The 8,558-nt window shown below is 46.3% G+C and overlaps 3 non-coding genes across 3 annotated transcripts; all 3 read right to left on the reverse strand.

Annotated features, from left to right (window-relative positions):
• Positions 1-3,394: 3,394 nt before the first annotated feature.
• Positions 3,395-3,466, reverse strand: TRNAW-CCA (transfer RNA tryptophan (anticodon CCA)). The gene has a single exon. It is a non-coding gene; the product is annotated as a tRNA-Trp (tRNA).
• A 2,260-nt stretch (positions 3,467-5,726) lies between these two features.
• On the reverse strand, positions 5,727-5,798 carry TRNAW-CCA (transfer RNA tryptophan (anticodon CCA)). Its single transcript has one exon. It is a non-coding gene; the product is annotated as a tRNA-Trp (tRNA).
• Positions 5,799-8,486: 2,688 nt separating this feature from the next.
• TRNAW-CCA (transfer RNA tryptophan (anticodon CCA)) lies at positions 8,487-8,558 on the reverse strand. Its single transcript has one exon. It is a non-coding gene; the product is annotated as a tRNA-Trp (tRNA).

Below are 8,558 nucleotides of genomic sequence, written 5' to 3' on the forward strand. Positions count from 1 at the left end.
TCCTGGCAACATGAATATTCGTGATTATGCTCCTACGCTTGATGCCGCAAGTCTGATGTGACCCGACCAACTTGTATATAACTCCTTGCAACCTCCTAGCCAGAACTTTCATAAACACCTTATATTCTACGTTTGTTAGCGTGATTGGCCTGTAACCTGTCACTTTGCGTAAAACATGTTGCTCTTTCCCTTTAGGAATCAGCACGGTGTGTGCTCGATTAAACGACGGAGGCAGAGCTCCGCGATCTAAAGACTCTGAAAAAACCTCATGCAATGCGGCGGACATATCCTCCTTGAACGCCTTGTAAAAGGCGGCATTAATGCCATCTGGACCAGGTGATTTGCCCATGCCGAGATCATCGATAGCCTTCTCAATTTCCCCTATACTAATAGACATTTCTAATACATTTGTGTCCTCAGCATTAAGTGTCGCCATTTCTATCAAGAACTCATCTACAAAACCCGGCTCCTTTGTTTCGCGATAAGCAAACAAGTCCTAATAATAGTTCTCAAAAGCTTTCATAATATCTTTATGTTCTTCCAATATTTTACCATTCCATTCTATCTCTAGTATGTCGTGAGCTCGGGCATAGGCCTTTTCATCTGACAAGGCTCGCTTTGTCGGGGCTTCACCCACGAGGTATCACTCAGTTCTTGCTCGTATAATTGCGCCTTTATATTTATCTTCTTCAAGACATTCAATTTCGTTTTTGACAACCTGCAGTTGATGTGTGAATAAGCCCGGGTTTTCTGCTTCAATATTCACCAAATCATTTAGCTCTGCCCGTAGCTCACGTTCCTGTTTTCGAGCTTGATACTGTATGTAGCAACCACACTCTATTGCATTCATTTTTATCTTTCGCTTAAATAATTCCCATCTTTCCGTGGCACTTCTTTCTGCGTTTTTGAAAAAATTCTCGATTTCCTTCTTTGTCTTATCTACAAACCCTTCGTGCATAATTATCTTAGCATTCAGTTTCCATCTTTCCCGTACAACCTTCTTTTTTCACTTTCTACCTATCTCAAACAAAACTAAGCAATGATCACTGAAGGAAACAGCATAAACTTCATAGTTCTGGCATAAAGGTACTATCTCAGAACAAACATATGCTCGATCTAGTCGTGCGTGACTCAAACCTTGAAAATGTGTGAAGTGCTGGCGACTGCCACCCATCGCAAACAGAGCTACGTCATGTAAAGAGTACTTATTAAGGCTGTCTCTAAGCAAAGCAACGCTTTCATCACCTAATTTAGCAGTATACGTGCAATCTTCTTGGGTCAAAACACAATTGAAGTCACCCAACAGAATCACACATTTCTGACATTTAAAGTACGCTTGCATTTCCCGAAAAAAGAAACATCTGTCTCTCGAATTTGTAGGTGCGTATACACAGATAACTCTAAATTCAGTGTTCCCGTAACAAAAGTCACACAAAACAAAACGCCCATGTAGGCAACGTTTGACCTCTTCCACTACAATACCAAGAGAGTTATTGACAAAAATAATACATCCGGCTGATGCTCCCACTGCATAGCTCACACACGCATTGTACCGCAATGAAAATCCTGCTACCCAGCTATCAGTCGCGTCCTCAGTACTAACTTTAGTCTCCTGGACTGCGAGCCAGTCAAGGTCTTTTTCTTGCATCAAGCTTTTCAACTGGTACTGTTTGCGACGCGTTCCTAGACCACGTAAATTCAGCGTACCAATGCGTAAAGGCGCATTCATGCTAGCCATGTTGATGACAAAGATGAAAACTACAACGCTGCGCTTACCGTGTCTCGATATCGTGCAGTGGGGAAACCGGGGTCTTACGCGTCTAGATCCTGTCCCCGAAGCGGCGACGATGACGCCGACCGGGTTTCGAGGGCATATTTTTTACTCTTAGCGCCTGTGACGCGATGCCACAGACGCTCCGGGCGTTTCAGGTTGCGTTCCGTGCTCTCCACTCGGTAACGCTTGCCGCGTCCCGTGGTCGCTTTCGGAGAATTTGTGCTGGCTTCTGGCGTAGCGATCTCGCCACTGGTACCCATATCTTCCTCTATCGATTCTTGAATGTCCTGCTGGCCGCCTGTTGCGGCCAACTCCTCGGATTCTTTCGTTGAGTCTTTGCCATCTTGCGTAGTCGCGTTGGCTGTCTCTTCTCCAGTTGCCTGAACCGCGGCGTCGGGTCCCACGGCGTTGCTGCCAGGGGCCACCTTCTCAGCCTCTTCGGCGTCCATTAGATTATCTTGGGCTACTTGTATTGGCAGCACGGTCTTCGTAACTCTGGCATAACTCTTGACGCAATCTTGACTTTCATTACCAAACGCTCGGCATACACCCCAGCGGGGAGTCTGGCAGTCTCGTCGTATATGTCCTTGCATGTGACACCTTAGGCAAAGCGGTGCCCGCCCCGGGGCCACAAGAAGGACGGTGCCCCCTCCAATTTTAAAAAGGTGCGGCAAGTCTTCTAGCACCACGCCTTCCTTCAGTTTCAGTTGCAACATCCTCGTGGTCGATATCGCGTGTTCGAAGCCCGCGACGGTCCAGTTGTCGTTCGAAACCTCCAGAACTTCACCAAACTCACCTGACGCTCTTCGAATGCTCTCATTCGAGCCCGCAAAGTCAACCCAGTGGATTTTCACGATTACGTCATGTTGGATAGGGTCGATGATAGCACAGAAGCCACCCTTCACTCGGAGTCCACTTGTTTTGAGTAATGCATCTTTGTCATCCTTGCTTCGCATCTTCACCAGCCAAACGTGATTCATCTGGAAGGCTCCAATGCCAGTGATCGCCTTGATGAGTCCCACTTCTTCCAATGGGGCCCGAAAGTCTTCCAACCGATATGGTCTTTTTTCCAAATCCCCGTGCAGAAACACACACTCTTCCATACTGTCACCCGACGGCAATGTAGGCAACAAAAACCGGTAATCCGATGGTGCAGAAGGGAACCTAACACCGCGGCCAGCAGCGGCCGCCGAAGCACCTCGCACGGAGTGAGCCATCACACGTCCGTCTCCCACCGAAGCCGAACGCGGAGTCCTCGCCACTGAGTCCACTTAGTGTAGCCGTTCGCACACACGTGGTAGCATGTTTTGCTCGGCCTTCTGTCGATGCAGCACAAATAAAGAGACAAGTCATTGTAGACAGACAAATAAGTAGATAGACAGGTGAAAATATTAAAAAAGAAAATTTGACCCGGACGTGACTCGAACACGCAACCTTCTGATCTGGAGTCGGATGCGCTACCAGTTCGCCACCGAATTCGCTTAGGGTGGCTGTTCGCACACAAGTGGTAGCATGTTTTGCTCGGCCTTCTGTCGATGAAGCACAGGTAAAAAGACAAGTCATTGTAGACCGACAAATAAGTTGATAGACAGATAGTTGAAAATAAAAAAAAAGAGGATTTGACCCAAACGCGATTCGAACACGCAACCTTCAGATCTGGAGTCAGACGCGCTACCGTTGCGCCACCGAGTCCGCTTAGGGTAGCCGTTCGCACACACGTGGTAGAATGTTTTGGTAGGGCCTTCTATCGATGAAGCAAAGGTAAAGAGAGAAGTCATTGTAGACAGACAAATAAGTAGATAGACAGATAAAAATAACAAAAAAGAGAATTTGACCCGCACATGGTTCGAACACGCAAACTTCTGATCTGGAGTATGACGCGCTAAAGTTGCGCCACCGAGTCCCCTTAGGGTAGCCGTTCGCACACACGCAGTAGCATGTTTTGCTCGGCCTTCTGTCGATGAAGCACAGGTAAAGAGACAAGTCATTGTAGACAGACAAATAGGTAGATAGACAGATAGATGAAAATATTAAAAAAAAGAAATTAACACGGACGTGATTCAAACACGCGAACTTCTGATCTGGAGTCAGACGTGCTACTGTGTCGCCACCGAGTCCACTTAGCGCAGCCGTTCGCACACACGCGGTAGCATGTTTTGCTCGGCCTTCTGTCGATGAAGCACAGGTAAAGAGACTAGTCATTGTAGAATGACGAATAAGTAGATAGACAGTTAAAATAAAAAAAGAGAATTTGACCCGCACATGGTTCGAACACACAACCTTCTGATCTGGAGTATGACGCGCTAAAGTTTTGCCACTGAGTCCGCTTAGGGTAGCCGTTCGCACACCCGCGGTAGCATGTTTGCTCGGCCTTCTGTCGATGAAGCACAGGTAAAGAGACAGGTCATTGTAGACAGGCAAATAAGTAGATAGAGAGATAGTTGAAAATAATAAAAAGAGGATTTGACCCAGATGCGATTCGAACACGCAGCCTTCAGATGTGGAGTCAGACGCGCTACCGTTGCGCCACCGAGTCCGCTTAGAGTAGTTGTTCACACAAACGTGGTAGCATGTTTTGCTCGGCCTTCTGTCGACAAATCCCAATTAAAGAGACAAGTCATTGTAGACAGACAAATAAGTAGATATCCAGATAGATAAAAATAATAAAAAGAGCATTTGACCCAAACGTGATTCGAACACACAAACTTCTGATCTGGACTCAGACGTGGTACCGTTGCGCCACCAAGTCCGCTTATAGGGTTGCCCTTCGCACACACGCGGTAGCATGTTTTGCTCGGTCTTCTGTCGATGAAGCACAGGTGAAGAGACATGTCATTGTAGACAGACAAATAAGTTGATAGACAGATAGATGAAAATAATAAAGAAGAGAACTTGACCCGGACGTGGTTCGAACACGCAACCTTCTGATATGGAGTCAGACGTGCTACCGTGTCGCCACCGAGTACGCTTAGGGTAGCCGTTCGCACAAACGTGGTAGCATGTTTTGCTCGGCCTTCGGTCGATGAAGCACAGGTAAAGAGACAAAACATTGTAGACAGACAAATAAGTAGATAGACAGATAGATGAAAAATAATAAAAAAGAACTTACCATGGACGTGATTCGAACACGCTAACTTCGGATCTGGAGTCAGACGTGCTACCGTGTCGCCACCACGTCCGTTTAGGGTAGCCGTTGCACACACGTGGTAGCATGTTTTGATTGGCCTTCTGTCGATGAAGCACAGCTAAAGAGAAGAGTCACTGTAGACAAAGAAATAAGTAGATAGAAAGATAGATGAAAATAGTAAAAAAGAGAACTTGACCCGGACGTGATTCGAACACGAGACCTTCTGATTCGTAGTCAGACGTGCTACCGTGTCGCCACCAAGTCCACTTAGTGTAGCCGTTCGCACACACGTGGTAGCATGTTTTGCTCTTCTTTCTGTCGATGCAGCACAGATAAAGAGACAAGTCATTGTAGACAGACAAATAGGTAGATAGACAGATGAAAATATTAAAAAAGAGAATTTGACCCGGACGTGACTCGAACACGCAACCTTCTGATCTGGAGTCGGACGCGCTACCAGTTCGCCACCGAGTCCGCTTAGGGTGGCTGTTCGCACACACGTGGTAGCATGTTTTGCTCGGCCTTCTATCGAGGAAGCACAGATGAAGAGACAAGTCATTGTAGACAGACAAATAAGTAGATAGACAGATAGATGAAAATAACAAAAAAGAGAAGTTGACCCGGACGTGATTCGAACACGCAACCTTCTGATCTGGAGTCAGACGTCCTACCGTGTCGCCATCAAGTCCACTTAGAGTAGACGGTCGCACACACGCGGTAGCATGTTTTGCTCGGCCTTCTGTCGATGAAGCACAGGTAAAGAGACAAGTCATTGTAGAATGACAAATAAGTATATAGACGGATAAAAATAACAAAAAGAGAATTTGACCCAGACGTGATTCGAACACGCAGCCTTCAGATGTGGAGTCAGACGCGCTACCGTTGCGCCACCGAGTCCGCTTAGAGTAGTTGTTCACACAAACGTGGTAGCATGTTTTGCTCGTCCTTCTGTCGATGAAGCACAGGTAAAGAGACAAGTCATTGTAGACAGACAAATAGGTAGATAGACAGATAGATGAAAATATTATTAAAAAAGAAATTAACACGGACGTGATTCAAACACGCGAACTTCTGATCTGGAGTCAGACGTGCTACTGTGTCGCCACCGAGTCCACTTAGCGCAGCCGTTCGCACACACGCGGTAGCATGTTTTGCTCGGCCTTCTGTCGATGAAGCACAGGTAAAGAGACTAGTCATTGTAGAATGAAGAATAAGTAGATAGACAGTTAAAATAAAAAAAGAGAATTTGACCCGCACTTGGTTCGAACGCACAACCTTCTGATCTGGAGTATGACGCGCTAAAGTTTTGCCACTGAGTCCGCTTAGGGTAGCCGTTCGCACACCCGCGGTAGCATGTTTGCTCGGCCTTCTGTCGATGAAGCACAGGTAAAGAGACAGGTCATTGTAGACAGGCAAATAAGTAGATAGAGAGATAGTTGAAAATAATAAAAAGAGGATTTGACCCAGATGCGATTCGAACACGCAGCCTTCAGATGTGGAGTCAGACGCGCTACCGTTGCGCCACCGAGTCCGCTTAGAGTAGTTGTTCACACAAACGTGGTAGCATGTTTTGCTCGGCCTTCTGTCGACAAATCCCAAGTAAAGAGACAAGTCATTGTAGACAGACAAATAAGTAGATATCCAGATAGATAAAAATAATAAAAAGAGTATTTGACCTAAACGTGATTCGAACACACAAACTTCTGATCTGGACTCAGACGTGGTACCGTTGCGCCACCAAGTCCGCTTATAGGGTTGCCCTTCGCACACACGCGGTAGCATATTTTGCTCGGCCTTCTGTCGATGAAGCACAGGTGAAGAGACATGTCATTGTAGACAGACAAATAAGTTGATAGACAGATAGATGAAAATAATAAAGAAGAGAACTTGACCCGGACGTGGTTCGAACACGCAACCTTCTGATATGGAGTCAGACGTGCTACCGTGTCGCCACCGAGTCCGCTTAGGGTAGCCGTTCGCACAAACGTGGTAGCATGTTTTGCTCGGCCTTCGGTCGATGAAGCACAGGTAAAGAGACAAAACATTGTAGACAGACAAATAAGTAGATAGACAGATAGATGAAAAATAATAAAAAAGAACTTACCATGGACGCGATTCGAACACGCGAACTTCAGATCTGGAGTCAGACGTGCTACCGTGTCGCCACCACGTCCGTTTAGGGTAGCCGTTGCACACACGTGGTAGCATGTTTTGATTGGCCTTCTGTCGATGAAGCACAGCTAAAGAGAAGAGTCACTGTAGACAAACAAATAAGTAGATAGAAAGATAGATAAAAATAGTAAAAAAGAGAACTTGACCCGGACGTCATTCGAACACGAGACCTTCTGATTCGGAGTCAGACGTGCTACCGTGTCGCCACCGAGTCCACTTAGTGTAGCCGTTCGCACACACGTGGTAGCATGTTTTGCTCGGCTTTCTGTCGATGCAGCACAGATAAAGAGACAAGTCATTGTAGACAGACAAATAGGTAGATAGACAGATGAAAATATTAAAAAAGAGAATTTGACCCGGACGTGACTCGAACACGCAACCTTCTGATCTGGAGTCGGACGCGCTACCAGTTCGCCACCGAGTCCGCTTAGGGTGGCTGTTCGCACACACGTGGTAGCATGTTTTGCTCGGCCTTCTATCGAGGAAGCACAGATGAAGAGACAAGTCATTGTAGACAGACAAATAAGTAGATATACAGATAGATGAAAATAACAAAAAAAGAGAAGTTGACCCGGACGTGATTCGAACACGCAACCTTCTGATCTGGAGTCAGACGTCCTACCGTGTCGCCATCAAGTCCACTTAGAGTAGACGGTCGCACACACGCGGTAGCATGTTTTGCTCGGCCTTCTGTCGATGAAGCACAGGTAAAGAGATAAGTCATTGTAGAATGACAAATAAGTAGATAGACAGATAAAAATAACAAAAAACAGAATTTGACCCAGACGTGATTCGAACACGCAACCTTCCGATTAGGAGTCAGACGTGGTACCGTTGCGCAACCGAATCCGCCCATTGGGTAGCCCTTCGCACACACGCGGTAGCATGTTTTGCTCGGCCTTCTGTCGATGAAGCACAGGTAAAGAGACAAATTGTAGACAGACAAATAAGTAGATAGACAGATAGATGAAAATAATAGAAAAGAGAATTTGACCCGGACGTGATTCGAACACGCAACCTTCTGATCTGGAGTCAGACGTGCTACCGTTTCGCCATCAAGTACACTTAGTGTAGCCGTTCGCACACACGCCGTAGCATGTTTTGCTCGGCCTTCTGTCGACGAAGCACAGGTAAAGAGACAAGTCATTGTAGAATGACAAATAAGTAGATAGAGAGATAAAAATAACAAAAAGAGAATTTGACCCGCACATTGTTCGAACACGCAACCTTCTGATCTGGAGTATGACGCGCTAAAGTTGCGCCACCAAGTCCGCTTAGGGTAGCCGTTCGCACACATACGGTAGCATGTTTTGCTCGGCCTTCTGTCGATGAAGCACAGGTAAAGAGACAAGTTATTGTAGACCGAAAAATAAGTAGATAGACAGATTGTTGAAAATAATAAAGAAGAGAATTTGACCAAGACGTGATTCGAACACGCAACCTTCTGATCTGGAGTCAGACGCGCTACCGTTGCGCCACCGAGTC

Source organism: Rhipicephalus microplus, chromosome 5 (genome assembly GCF_043290135.1).
Source record: "Rhipicephalus microplus isolate Deutch F79 chromosome 5, USDA_Rmic, whole genome shotgun sequence".
NCBI lineage: Eukaryota > Metazoa > Arthropoda > Arachnida > Ixodida > Ixodidae > Rhipicephalus > Rhipicephalus microplus.